The sequence below is a fragment of the Carettochelys insculpta genome, chromosome 25 (assembly GCF_033958435.1).
Source record: "Carettochelys insculpta isolate YL-2023 chromosome 25, ASM3395843v1, whole genome shotgun sequence".
Taxonomy (NCBI): domain Eukaryota; kingdom Metazoa; phylum Chordata; order Testudines; family Carettochelyidae; genus Carettochelys; species Carettochelys insculpta.
The window spans coordinates 7943282-7958200 of record NC_134161.1 but is presented as its reverse complement, the minus strand read 5'-3'; the positions used below and the strand labels follow the sequence as shown (position 1 = coordinate 7958200).

At 49.0% G+C, this 14919-nt stretch overlaps 1 protein-coding gene across 1 annotated transcript in view; it reads right to left on the bottom strand.

Moving 5' to 3' along the window:
* Positions 1-1817, bottom strand: part of GRIK4 (glutamate ionotropic receptor kainate type subunit 4) — a 307225-nt gene extending 305408 nt beyond the window's left edge. The window contains exon 1 of the mRNA XM_074977213.1: positions 1751-1817. The gene's annotated coding sequence lies outside the window, so the exon portion shown is untranslated. The remainder of the gene's footprint in view (positions 1-1750) is intronic.
* Positions 1818-14919: the final 13102 nt, after the last annotated feature.

Sequence of the window (14919 nt, the reverse complement as noted above, 5' to 3'; positions counted from 1 at the left end):
GCTCCTGTACACCCCGCAGATAGCTCCTCCACAGGAAATGAGCAAAGTGCTGAAAATTAAACAAGCCCAGACTGAGTAATGTGTGCATATTAGATTAACTCTCCAGAGGGTCGTGACCTTGAGGAATGAATCCTGCCAGTTTGGGGAAATAATAAACCTGATTAATGATGAGCAATGCGTAGCAGCTACAGCAAACAGCCTTCCCTGTCCCCCCAAGAAGCCCATTCACAGTCACAGGACATGCTGGAGAGGGCTCATCTCTGGTATGGCAGAACATACTTGGGCCAGTTCTCCCACCACACCTTGCAAAGCTGCACCGTTCATTAACAAGGGCCTACACAAGGGTTAAACCTGCATTTCCAGGTAACCTTCACGCGCACACAGAGCAAGAAGAATCCCAGATGAAAATCAAATGAGGAGAAATTCACCCCGGAAGGTAACTCCACTGAATTCAGGGGAGTGACATTATGGATTATTTTGACCCTACCTTCCTTATCAAAAGACCCTGGGAAAACAGCCCTCTAAAGGTATTGACAAAAACACCAGTGGCTGCAATCTCTGGGCACCCGGAAAGCCACTTCCAGCTCCCTGGCACGGATGCATTTCAGCCAGCTCTGCTTGTATACTCAGGGGAACTACCAAGCGCACCCCACGGCAGAGCCCACGGGTACTGGGCTTTGTGCTTCACTCCTGTTCTCCTCTCGTTTGAGCTCTGTCGAAGGCTGGGGTACAGAGCTGAGCTATTTACAACTCTTGATATGCTAAAGTATCGCGGGCACAAATAATCCGTGGCAAGGGCTAGTGGGAGAATTCTCTGCAAGCACTCAGGTATGAGAGAAGAGGTAACAACACTGCCGTTGGGAAGCGTTCACATAATGGCACAGTTACGTGGGTGAAATCTTTTTACAAAACGGATTACGCTGTGAACTGGTTGCAAGTCCAGAGTCCTGCAGGGGTTGGGGGCAGGCGAGGGGAACACAGATAGGGATGTTTTCAGGAGCCTGGCGAGGGAGGCACTGCTCCCAGGACAGCCAGGTGGCAGGATGGTTGCTTAGGGAGAGACAGTTGCCATTTGTACGACTTTTATAAGCAGAACCTAGCCAGCTACGACGCTGCTCCGGCCCTCTCACCTCCACCCAACCACTGCATCTTCTTCCACAACTCCCTCCCTTCCCCTCACCCCAGCCTTCTCTCTTCCACCCATTCATCCCCCCCATAGCAGCCTACCTGCCCTGCCCCTCCAGGGGGTTCGCTGGCTCAGGCTCTGTTCTTACGAGCAGGTAATGGCTTAATTCTCCTGAGAGAAGCTCTGCTGCCCACGGGAGTCAGGACAAGCACTCCACCGCCCCACCCCGGGGGCGCTCAGCGCCTGCTTGACCCCTGCCCAGCCAGGGCACAGAACAGCCCCGTCCAAAAGGGGGCACAACACTGCCCCCCGCCCCACCCTCTTCCCCCCGCTCACCCAGGAACCTGGAGCTGCTTCTCCGTGTCCTAACCACCATCTCCCGCTCCCGGGGAGCTTCGGGTGCCGACTCCCTCCCGCCGTGCTCGGCCCGCGGCTGAGCCTGAACCCCCGGGCAAAAGGCGGGGGGGGGGGGGGCGCCCGAGAGGAGGAGCGCAGGGCGAGCCCCGGGGGGCGGGGGCCGGGCTGTGCCCCCCCCCCCCCCCGGAAGCGGCTGCGGGCCCCGGGGGCGCAGGGCAGGGGGCGGCGAGGCCCGGGGCGCGTAGGCAGCGGCGGCCGGTCTCCTACCTGCGCGGCTCCCCGGAGCTCCGGGCTGGCAGCGGGCGGGAGCCGGGGCTTTTCCCGCAGACTCGGCGAAGCTCTCACGCCGATCCGGCAGCTGCGGCGGCAGACGAGAGACCGTGTCCGGCAGCCCGGGGAGGAGCGGAGGGAACGGGGGGGCCCCCGGTGGAGGCCGGGGGAATTGCACGGGGCTGGGGGCCCGTGGCGATGGGGGCAGTGCCGGGGAGAAGGGGCACTGGAGGGCTGGCTGCAGTGTTGCGGGGGGCGGGGTGCAGTGCCGGATGGGGGGGCCGAGAGGACACGGGGGTGCTTGCAATGGGGGGGGGGGCGGGGCGTGCAGTGGCCGGGGCAGACCGCGATGTGTGGGGGGGTGCACTGCTGAGAGGAGGAGAAAATGGGGGATGGGTGCAGTGCGGGGGGAGGGACACGGGCCGTGGATGCAGTGGCGGGGGGCGGGGTACAGGACACGACGGGGAGTTGCAGTGTGCGGAGACTGCTACCAGGGGAGGGGTAATGGGGAGATGGGTGCAGTGGCGGAGGAGCCCCGGTTCTAGCGGGGGATGCAGTGCCGAGAGGTGGGGGGACGGGCTGAGGGGGTGCAGTGTCGGCTGGGGGCGAGAGAACACGGGGTGTGTGCAGTGGGGGGTGCACTGCCAGGGCGGGGGAGGGGTGCAGTGTCTGAGGGCACGGGGTGCAGTGCCGGGGGAGGGGCCGGTTGGGGGGTGCAGTGCCGAACGGAAGGGGGGCCGGGCGCAGTGCAGGGCGCACTAAGCTGGCTGCAGGGAGGGCGCTGGGGTGCTGCGGGGGGAGAACTGAGTCACTGGCGAGGGGCAGGGGGGCCCCCTGCTGGGGCCGCGGAGCCAGGCGGCGGAGAGCGCAGAGGGGCCCGGGCTCTGGAGCTGCGCCCCACGGAACTGGCCCTTGGGGCTCGCTTTCCAAAGGGCGGGGCGAGGCACCCCGGCTCTGGCCAGGCATGCAGAGCCCCCCGCCACCTGCAGCCCGGGCGAGACACCCCCAGCCCCGTCCCGCTGTGCTTCCCCGCGCGGCTGGGGAGAACTGCAGGGTGGCTGGCTGGCTTGGGGAACACCTTCCCCTCACCGGCCCTGTGCATGAGCAGCCAGGAGCCACAGCCCTCAGGGACGAGCTCGCCTGGGGGCTGCCTCTGCCCTACAAATTGCTCATTAAGATCTGCTGGGAAGCCTGCAGGGCGCTTTGAACTCATCCCCCGACCCCTGCTTTGGCTCCCGGCAGTAACTACAACGCGGCGACTCCCTGAAGAAACCCTGAGTCTTTGCCCCCCGACCTTTGGAACCATTTCTCCCGCTATCAGGCAAAGAGCATTTCACTCACCTTTCATTGCCCTGTCTGGCCCCCTGCTTCTTCCTTGGCTGGGTTGCAGCTCCTCCCTTTGACTAGAGAAGAAACGTAGGGCGGGAGAGGTCAAGGCCTTGCTGGGCAGAAAAATTTTGAATAATTTTGCAACCACTAAACTTCAGCACTTAAAGGGGGAGTCTACCCTCACCAGGGGTCACTGGGGAATCCCTCCCTATACCCTATGTCATTTAAAGACTGAAAAATGATATATGAGGTGATGAGCTGACAAAGTGGGTCTTTGAAGTGCTGCATGACTGCTGTTGTGTTCCAATACAGAGGAACAGGCCTACCTCTCTGCTACTATACTCTATGTAGGTCTGCTCCTGAGGAGGCCTGAGTTCCTGCCATACCTCTTGGTATTTTGTGTCCAGGGTGGTCTGTTTCACAGCCTGGGTGTTCTCTTCAAGTCATTCTTTTTGTACAGAATACAAATCCATTGTCTGCGGTAGGGAAAGTCCTTCAAGATGTTCAAGGGAGCGCCGCCTCGTCGATCAATAGGGAGATAAAAAGAGGACTTCAGAGCTGGATAACTAGTACAAGGCCTAGACTGCAGAAATGCTCAGGATCAAATTCCCAGCAGGTGTAAATCAGCACCACTCCAGTGAAGTCAATGAAGTGCTGTCACTTGACAGCAGTTGGGGATCTTTCTCTTAGCATTGACTAGAGGGGATAGGCAGAGAATATGGCATGAAAAGAAACATCCAGAAAAAAAAATGAAGTTCCTGACTATCCAAGAGGCAGAGTTACTCATCCACAGGAACGCAGGGAAACAACCCTAGGGATGCTGAGAAGAGCCTCTTGTTCTCCCATCCTAAAGTGTTCTCATCTGGCTGGCAGGACAGAACCTTGGAGCAGGCGCAGAAGGAGGCTCTCTCCCTGCCCTTCATTATCCATTTCCTTTAATCTCTTCCTTCCCCCACTAGAGGGTGTTGTGGTTAACACACTTTTGGATCTTAGATTGTTTCTCAGCTAAATCAATGCAAAAATTATTGGTAGTAGGCAACATTCCCTCTAATTTTTCTATCTGGGATGGAATAAATTTTATGTGCACTGAAGCATGTGGATATGCACCACCAGCAGACACACAGGCTGCTAGCTGCGGGTGCTCTGCTGATCAGCTGGGTAGCACCTCAATCTCTCCTAGACAGCCACCTAAGTGCTCAGCTTACAGGGAACTGGTGTTACCACCTATATTTATAGATAGTGCAGGTGGTCTTGGGGCTGATTGTGCGGGGTGACATACAGAGACAGTTACATGTGATAGGTAAAGGTAGGTGAACGGTCCCTGCTTTACGACACTCTCTAGGACCCTGTCCACGCTGAAAAGGTGTGAAGGGTGTGAAAAAACCTTCCCCTAACTGATGACACGGCAATGCTCATGGAGAAGTTTGCTGTGGGGCTATCTTCTGTTGTTCAGAGAGAACGTGTTGTTACAGACAGAAAATCCCCAGCCATTAGCATGCAGGGGGCAAGTTAGAGCAGTATAGTCCCTGCCCTGCCGACAAGGCTTTTGTTTAAGGTCACCCATCACCATGCTCAGTGGCACAATGAACACCGCATACACTGCAGGGAGACAGTGTTTGCACTGTAGCACAGACACTACAGTGACAGAAGAGGTTTTCTGTCTGTGTTGCCCATGTGTCTGCTTGAGAGGGGTAGCAAGCTGAATAACTAAATTATTCTGTCCACCTAGCAGTGTTGGTACTGGGGCTGAGTGGAGCTTAACTGCATCTCCATGAGAGGCATAGTTAGTTCAACCTGTTTTTGGTGCAGAGCCTCTGGTAAGACATTGAGTGAGATTTGTAAAGCTCAGAATGGAAATCACATGAATGCCAGGAGCGAGCAAAGAAAGGGACCAAAAATATTGCTCACAGGAATTGCTTTATTTTTCCATACCTATGCTCGATCCAGGGTTGGATTGTGTCAGAGGCGAGCAGCAGGCGTTGCTTCAGAGAAAGGTGCAAAAAAACAAAGGCAGTTATGGGATAATCTATCCCCATTTATAACTCAAACTGCAATTGGCTGAAGTGTGGCCCATTTAATAGGATAACATCCATTAACCCCAACATTTAGCCAAATTCCCCCTGCCTCCCAGTAATAACATTGCATTCACCTACGTGCTTATTAGACAGAGAAACAAATTACTCCTGCACTCTCAGTAGCATGGTGGGTATTCTTCTCTTCTTATCTTAGGCAGGCAGGTATCTTTGCGCCCCGTAAACAATTGCTCTACTTAACTCCAGAGGAGGCTGCATTTCAGTGGCAGAGTAAATAAGATCACCCCCTTGGAGGCAGCTGTAAAATCCTTCAGGAAGAAAGATGTTATCCAGCATTAAACTGAAATGGAGACAAAATGTGGTGCATGTATGTAGAATTTTTCTTCGTTAATACTGTCACCAAGGTGGGTGTAGGGTTACTGAGTCCTGCAGCCCCAGCTGAAGTCAGAAGTGACTCTCCACCGGCAGCTAGAAGAGAAAGTTTGTTAGCAGATAGAGACACAGCCTGGAACAGAGCTGTCACAAGCGGGCAAAAGTCAGTACAATCCATCGTGTGGAGACAGGACCCTAGAGGGGGCCAGATGCCTTGCTGCTGCCTTCCATGCCAGCAGATCCCACTCCACTCCTCACCGCCTGGTCCCAATGTCCAGCTAGGTCCCTCTTCTCACCTTTGTCTGCTTCCAGGGCAAAAGATGTCACCTGAACACTCCCAGAGCCTCAGGTTGCAAAGGGCATGGCTATTGTGCACCTGTGAGACGCTATCACACCTGAAACTTCCATCACCAGAGGTATTGGTGCAGTGCCCAGGGAAACTGAGGCACACACAGGGTTGCGACAGGACAGTAGAAATCACACACAGTATAACAAGGGGAATACAATCCCCACTTTGTCACAAATGCTCTTTTTTCTTTGGCAGTGAGAGAACATATTCAAATTACATAATTTTACAGAGAGGCTCAGCCATGAAAGGCCTGATTTAGCACAGAAAGTACAGAATGGAAGTTGCCAAAACCAATGCCTCTGCCACCAAACCCCACCCCGCCGCCCGATTCTAACTCAAGACAGCTACGTGCTACTTGAACCAATTGGGTAAATATGGTGCCGTGTGGAAAATAAACTGGGTTGTTCATAGTTATTTGGAAAAAAAAACCTCACCTGTTCAAATGAAAAAGGGGATTAAAGGCCAAAGAGGGACTGTGACCCCAATCTCAGAAGCACTTACAGATTTAGATCATGTTACTGATGCGAGTAGCTCCATTGAATGCATGGGGTTAGACTCTCAGCTGGTGTCAAATGAGGTAGCCTCGCCTCATTGAAATCAGCGGAACCCTGATGATTTACAGCAGTTGAGAATCTGGCCCTGTAGGACTGTTCGCAGAGGAGAAACCAAACAGTGTTTGCCTGACCCAAGTCGGTAAGTGGAAGGAACAACTTAAGTACTAGTAAAATAACCCTCAGAAAGGTCGCTAGTACTAATATGTTTTCAGGATGGGTTTGGTGAAGTGACTAGCTGTTTGCCAGGTATATTGATAAGCCACGTGGGCAGAAAGCATCTTGGCTTTCCACATGGCGTTTAATCAGCAGCAGACTATGCTTAGGTAAATAAGCACAATAGCATGCTCATGCCGGATTGACATTTTCCAGTCACTAGCACTTTGGACAATGTTCAAATCATGCTGTAAAGCCAAGCTCCAGTTATCAGTTCTCAGCATGGTTCCTCATCTTTTTCCTGGGCCTACCGGCTAGAGCATGCCCTCCTCGTGGCATTTCCTAACTTGGCAGTGATTAGCTTTGAAATAACGACAGTTTTTTTTTTCATGGAGGCTGGCTATTTTCTCTGACTCACACTAATTCCTTCAATATGTAATCTTTCGCTACAGCCAGCCAACATGTCCTGCCCCCATTGCCGACTCTTTAAAATCACCTGTTTCCTGGACTCTTTTTTTAAACTTTCTATTCCAGTAGAAGTGCAAGGCTGTCAGTGCTGATCATACCTGCAATGAGACTGCTTATAGGCAAACGAGCTTTAATATCAATAGACGAGGGTAGGGGAAAGACAGGCGTGCTACTCCCATAAAAGACTGGGAACTGAGGACTGGAGCCACTGCCTGGGACACAGAAAATGTTAAGCCCAGGGGTCCTCAGAATGTTTCAGGGACCTAGATCTTACAGATTTCAAGTGAGACTCACATGCTTAAATAAGGTTTTGCATCTGGACAAGTCACAACTTAGCAAGGAGGTTGCGGTGCAGCAAGGAATTGAACTCAGATGTCTGAAAGCTGAATCCAATACTGTGTATCCAATTTTTTTCATAAATAATAAAAAACCACCAGACTGCTGTTTGCAAAGTGGTGTCCTTGATTCCAATCTGTCAGATCCTTTGTTCTGGTGTTCATTCCCATGTAATTACTGCCATCAAAAGATGTTTCCTTCTGTATGTTTCATTCATGTGCCAGAGGAAAATAAAAAGTCGTCATTAAAGAAAAACACTCCTCTTTGAATGTGGTGAAAATACAAACATTCAAAGACAAAACAAGGAACTTGCCAGCAAAAGGTCCCACCCTGCACAAAGTATAAAACTGACTTCACTGGTAAGCCAACCTCCACTGGGGCTAAGTGACATGAACACCAGGTTGAAAGCCAGGACAGGTTGGTTCTAGTCCCACTTATGCCCTTGTCCTGCTCTGTCCCTTCTCCCCATCTTTTACTGTCTAAAGAGACGACGGAATCTACTGAAACCAAGCCCATCTCTTGCTGTATTTTGACACCGCTAGCATAAATAAGGCTCTTTAGAGACAGTACTACTACTTCCAGTGCAGCATGAACTCAAAACATCTGCTCCTGAGTGCCACCGCAGATTAAACGTGGGCAGCAAAGCTGTGCCTGTAGAAGAACACAACATATACTGAGGTTGATAGATTTAGATCAGTTCTGGCGGAGGTAAAACAGACTTTTCCTTTCCCACTAGAACAAACCTTTTAAAAACACTTTGAAACCAGGGAAGTGAGGAACCCACAGAAAGAAACAGTTGTGGAAAGCTGCCAGACACTGGGTAGAATTAAAAGGAGCCAAAATTCCGGACCAGAATTGTTCCTGAAAAGAGAGTGGTTTCAACACTGTCCAGCAGCCATAGGGATAAACTAGTTGCCCAAAGCGGGGGATGGCTTCCAGGAACTCCTACTCTAGTCTCAGGTTGGCCCATGCCTGCCACCAGCAAATTGTGTTTTTGTTTTACTTTTCAAGAAATATTCACTAATATATAATGCCTCAATTTGCACTCCACTCTTTGGGCTGATTTTCTGGTATGTGGAGCATCTCCAGCTCAGGTGATTCACAGTGGAAGCAGAAGTTTATCAACCCCATGAGGGTTGGGGGCGGTGGAAAAGGAAACAAAATATCTATCTCCAAGTTTGAGGCATCTTCCTGGGAAAGTGCCCAATCTTGGATGCTTTTGGAAAATTATCCTCTCTGCATCAGAGTTCCTTACCTGTGCAATATCGACTACGTACCCACCTAATGGGATTGTCGAGTACTGAGCTTGGTAAAACAATCCAAAAAGGTAAAACACACAGACAAGGGGCCAGATCCTCACTGGTGCAAAACTCGGCATGGTCCATGGATGTCAGCAGAAACACACTGTTTGACAGCAGCTCTGGGTCTAGGCCACGTTAAAATATTCCCTTTATTATTATTTCACTAGGCCAATACCCAACCTTCACTATCCCATGTCCCTGCCCACCCAACCCAAAGCTGCCGTGAGACTGGTTTAAAACTAATAGTCTTACTCACGTACTTCCTCCTTCTGTTCCTGAGCTTTTGGGGTGCTCTCTCAGATCACCTTTTCAAGCTTTTCTCTGCAAGCACAAGGACTAAAGATGCCCTTAAGTAAAGGGAGCTGCTGAGGTTCTAAGACAACACTTGCAGCTGAGGTTCTAAGACAACCACCAAATTTGACACGAGCAGGAAATTTATTGCAGTGGAACCTGCTCAGACACACTCCTTGAGCCCCGTCATTTGTAAGAGACCATAACCGAACCCATGTCAACCACCAGTTCGCCTGCAAAAAGGGAAGAGGGGATGCTCAAATATGGAGTTACTTGAAATAACTCTGGTTCTGTGTGTGTGGGAATCATGTACAAAAGCACATAATCAATAACTCCAGGTAAAATGTAGGGTCAGGGCCCATGTTGGTAAATAGGCACCAGGTTCCTGTGTTGATCAAATCAGGAGAAATCAGAATACATGGCAAAAAGGTCGCAAAACCTCTCTTGGTTCAGTGCCATCTAACTAGACTTCAGAGCTGGGACAGGCAGCGGAAGGATCCAAGGTAAGATACCAAAAGGGAAAAAATACAGAGGAGGAGTGTTTAATCTGATTGTGTCCAGAAGGCTCATATGGAGGATGGATGGAGTACCTCACTGTGCCTTCGAAAATGGCAAGAAAGCAGTATTCCAAGCTAGGTAAGAGGAGTGGATAACAGTGCTTTCCTTCTCACATTCACAGTTGTGTGTCTCATTTCAGACTAGGCAGTGGAACCTGTCTTGAAAACCCAGTGGGGAGAATGCAACCCTCCCACCGATTAATATCCTGGTATAATAGTAACCTCCCGTCATGTGAATTGTTGCAAAACCTGCAGAGAGCAGGCAGAAATGTAGATTTACTCTCCCATCAATGAAGCTCCATGTAATGCAGTTTATTCAGCACCTGTGAGTAAATACCAAGAAGGTTAACACATTCATGAGGGAAAACTGCTTCAGGCTAAATGAGCCCCAGGAATCTAGCAACAAACCAGTTAAAAAGGAAAACAGTGGAGAGATCTGGGGTGTTTTATTCCACTGAAAGCCCAACTGATGATTCACAGCTGTAAGATATCAGTTGTGTGGGTGAGGGACAGAAAGGTGTCTGCACATTGGACAGAGGCAATTTTCAGCCTATTGCTTTTTCATGGCACAATACAATCAGCAACGCATGTGGGCAGGGCAGGGCAGTGGAGGGGACAAAGTTTCCAAAATTGCATGCAAAGAAGAGACGAAGCGGGTCAGGGACTCACAGGGCACAGTGGGATCATTTGAAGGGCAGTAATAGAAGTTGAGCCCCCAACCATTGCATTGCTCCATCTATCCCTCTCTCTCAGAAAACCTTTTATACCTTCTAGTCCATGTACAGGTCCCCAAGGGACCTAGTCTCTGCTCTCCAGTTCCAGCATTTCCTGAAAGCTGTGTTCTTGGTCAGCTACCCAAGAGAGATATGGGTGCTCTGTCACTCAACGGACTGGTACCTCTAGAAGTCACAGCCAGCAAAATGTGGTTCTACTGGTGGTGCACAAGGCTACATGCACATAAAATTTCTTCTGCACATGGATGGGAAAAATTCTGCAGAACATTACCTGGGTCCCCTCTTTTTTGAGGGTTAATAAGCTATGTTGGCTACCGGCTAGGAGTCAGAGTTGTGTAGAAAGGCAAAAAAAAACCCAATTTTTTTTTTGCCTGAATTTTCAAGATTTCTTGACAAAAATTGATGGACGCTCACCAGTAATGAAAACTGGCCATGTAGCTGATCCACACAAAGCACATAGAAACAGATCTGCCATGGGTCCATAGTTTATGGTATTCTAGCTGTCTGATCCCCAGTCTGCACTTAGCTGCGGTGTTTTAACAACCTAATGCAGCCTCAATTCCACAGTGGATGGATTCGGCCTTCATTAAGGTTCTCCTCCAACCTTCCCCATGTACCGGGAAAGACTTCATCAGCTGCATGACAGGATCATAGGGAACGAGGCATCAACTGCACCTAGTCCTGGCCCTTAAACTCCCTCCTGTCCTGCAGGACATCATCAACTGAACAGCCAAGTTAGTCTTTTCAAAGAACCCTCATCTGTTACAGCTGGGCAGGAGAATTCCTAACAGGTCACTGCTGTAAGTCCATTAGTGAAGAGTCCAGAGGCAAAAGAACAATACAAAAAAGGTACATGGGCCCCAACATCTGCCAGCAGGAATAAGGATTTTCCTTCCTTTAAAAGGTGGAGGGGGGGCGGGGGAGGGAGTCTCGTGATTTGGCAAGTTTTGAATATTACGATTGCCAACAGACGCACTGGATGCGCTGCTCCCACCCTCTACTTGGGTGATTACTGTCTGTAAATATTTTATCACACCTCAATTGAAAAAACCAGTGCTTCCTACTTCAGTGGGACATGCTCTCACTGGCTGGGCCTGTTTCTCCGATGAGGCATTCATTCACAATCATCAGACCAGCTGGCTGGTGCTCACACCAGAGATTAGACAGCTTTCACTTAAGTCTAACCTTCATTAATATTTTTGGAAAAATAACTGCATCGACTAGCTGATGAAAGGAAAAAGTTCACTGTAACAGGCTGGTTGGGAACACAGAAGTCCTCCAAACTCTTTGACAAAGATCTCAGCTGGGACAAGACTGTGTAAGAATCCGACCCTTGCTCTTTGGAAAGCAGTGCTATTTTGCTTGCCAGTTTACTGAGAATAAGGAACTACTTAGAACATGAAGAAAGGTAAGGAAAATATCCAAGGGAGTAAAGGATAATTTTAAGACCCCCTGGAAAGAGCTGGGAGCGAAGCACACTGCTCTTATACAGAAGATGCACTCCTCTACTAACTTTAGATTGCTGAGATGTGGATTATCTTTTTACTGTGTCAATACTTCATCAATTCCGGTGGGGTACGGGTCAGAGATGGACTCTTAGGCACTACTGTTGTACAAATAAATATAACCCAAGCCCCAGCATATCTGTCAGGAAGGCTATAACATAAACAATGGTACAAATAGCACACCACAGACCAATGCAGACTTGAGTCCTACATTCTAGGACCCTCCTCCAAAACCACGTCAGACAGCAAGCAGGATCGTGAATCCCAGAGACCTGAACCTGGAACTGGAAAAGCCCTGAAACATTTTGCACCTTCCAATTTTTACACTCCTTTCCCTCTAGCTGGGTTCAAGCTGCAGGGGAAATCACAGACTGGTACCTGATTAGTTTATTTTGACTAATTTATTTACCTGAGCGCAGCAGAGGGAATAAATAAAACAACATTTAAATAGGCAAAACATAAACAGCCTCATTAGGAAATCACAACAGAGCTCTCTGATTACCAATTGTAATAAAGCAATACTCCAGGAACTGTATGGACACATTGCTTAAGGGGAGAAACAGAATTCCCAAAGTTTGGGGGGAGAAAAACGCACCTGATTTGGCTTTTCCAGATTCGCTATCTGGATCAGTGCCAGGTCAAATGCCAGGGAAGACAAAGGGAGAAGGGATAGCACTAAATAATGGGCAGGTAGGCAGACCACCTTCCGCAGATAATGCAATGAAACACCCCAGCACCACCACCTCCGCACAGATGTTCACTATTAAAAATCAGCAAGTACTCTCTGCTTCCCCTTTAAACTTCTATTTCCCGAGGAAGGAAAACCGATGACTGAATAAAAATGAGAAGCAACCTCAACCCTAAAACACTCCTATGAAAAGATTTAGTCTTCTGCAGTGTGGCTTGTACCAAGGGGGAGGGGGAAAAAAAAATCACTGGGAGGGCATCAGGATCAGTCTATGCAGCTGCTGGGGCATGAGCATTAGTACAGGCACCAAAAGCTTATATAGCCTGCACTGGAGCCCAGGCAGCCATTATCTAACACTGCAATTGCCATCCGTGCTAGTACAGGAAAATACTAGCACCTTCACTGCAGGTGAGAGGTACCTTGTATTCCCCAGCTTGTGAAGCAAGGACGACAATCAACGGTAGGGGAGGAGGAAAAAAAAAAAATAGACCAATATTTTTTTCCTTTCCAACCCAAGCCGTCTTGTCAACTTAATACCCCAGCAAGGAACTTTGCTCCCATTCTGGGCAGACAGACTCATGCTAGCAGGTCTGGAGCTAGACTACTAAAAAGAGAAGCATGGCTAATCTGAGTCTCCACTAGAGTTGCGCCATCTGCAGTGCTATTTTTTGCACGTTAGCTCGGGCCCCACTTGTGAGAGTCTGTATATCCAGGAAAAACAGCCCTTTACACGCCCGGCTGGTTTTGTTAGAGCTCCATTTTAAAAAGACTTCTGAGCAAGCAGTCCAACTTCTTCCCTCAAAGGCTACCTTTAAAAAAAGGCAAAGATCCAACAGCTGATGATACACTTTGGGGGGAGAAAACAAGCAATAAAGCTAAGGCCTAATGGAGTTTTACAGTCACGTGAGAAATGGTTTGACAGACACTTTGTATAAAGCTGCAGCCTTTCCAACAAGCAGACTTAGTGCTCCTGGTTGTGTATAAGGGGAGGAGAAATAGTCCAAAGAACCTTGGTAAATATACTGCCAGACCCTTAACTACAGCAAAAGGCCTTTTGCTATCCAGTTATCTTATGCCCAACATTTAAATACATGGGAAGAATGTTTTAAATCCTGTCCTAACTATTTAATTGCACTAGGCAATGCTTCAGCTGGACTTAAACTTCCTGCTACAGTGTCGGAAACCCAAAAGATAATCTGATTACGTAATAAAAGTGCACCAGCATGAGAAAGTGTAACTGACTCGAAACAGGAAATGAAACTGCCCCATGTATTTCACTGTCAAAAGCAGAACAAAGAGACCAGAATGTCCCTGGGGTCGCAAGTGCTTATGAAGTTGCTATTTGCAGCCCAGAGAAGGAAACGATGGAAAAAACATCCCCTCTTCAGTAAAGTAATACGGCAGGGCTACGCTCATATCCAGATTTTAGCGCGAAGACTGAATTTTCATTAGCAGGTCCCCTGATGCGCACAAAACACAATTCATTATCATTACGGGCATGTTATAGACATGAGTGGCAATGTTAAGGGCTTGTCTACACTTACGGGTAGATAGATGCTCCAGAGATCCATCTCCCAGGCATTGATTTCGTGGGTCGAGAAGGGATCTGCTGAAAAATCGACCACTGCTTGTGCTCTCATCCACCTAGTACTCCACTGGGTCATGATGATTAAGGGAAGTCAAACCGGAGAGTTACTTTCCAGTGGGGACACGACAGTAAGCTGAACTATGTTACATTGACTCCAGCTACGCTATTCACAGCGGGAGTTGCATATCTTAGCTCGACTTTGCCCCCTAGGGTAGCTTGCCCTCCTAGACCACTTAGTATTGGGAACCGCCTGCACTATAATTCACCATCTTACAAACAGAGGAAACACTTTGGTGGCCGAAAGTCCCATCTTTAACTTCCAGGACAAGGAGAATTACGGCTTTGGGATAAGCAACGACACAGGGATACTTCTGGCTTTAATGATGAAGAAATTACATGGAAGAGGATGAGCTAGTTAGTGAATGATGGCACCAAGGGTACTCCTTTTAGGGTGATTAGGACAGTTACTCCTACAGAAGAGAGTGGTTAATTTCCTATGTGCTTCCCTTTGCATAGGTGAAACTGATCGCTCTTGAACCCTTACATTCTATTTACCATTAACAGCTAGCATGTGGACTTTGTATTGAGACTGCCCTTCTCAGCCCCTGAAGGTGAAGAATCACAAACAAAGGATGAAACAAGCAAAAGACCATGAAAGACACTTCTCAATCACAGGACACTGGGGAACTGGGGACAGTATCACAATAGGCTTGAGGAAAAGCCTGAGCATTCATTATACTCAGCAAACAAAAACATTTATCATGAGCATCTCTTTGTATTTAGAAAACATCTCAGGGGAATAAAAGACTTAGGAGATGATCTCGTTCATCCCCCATCTGATATAGTATTACTCTCAGTTTCCTCTCCACTGCTTTACCAAGACACACTGAGAACAATGTTATACTCCA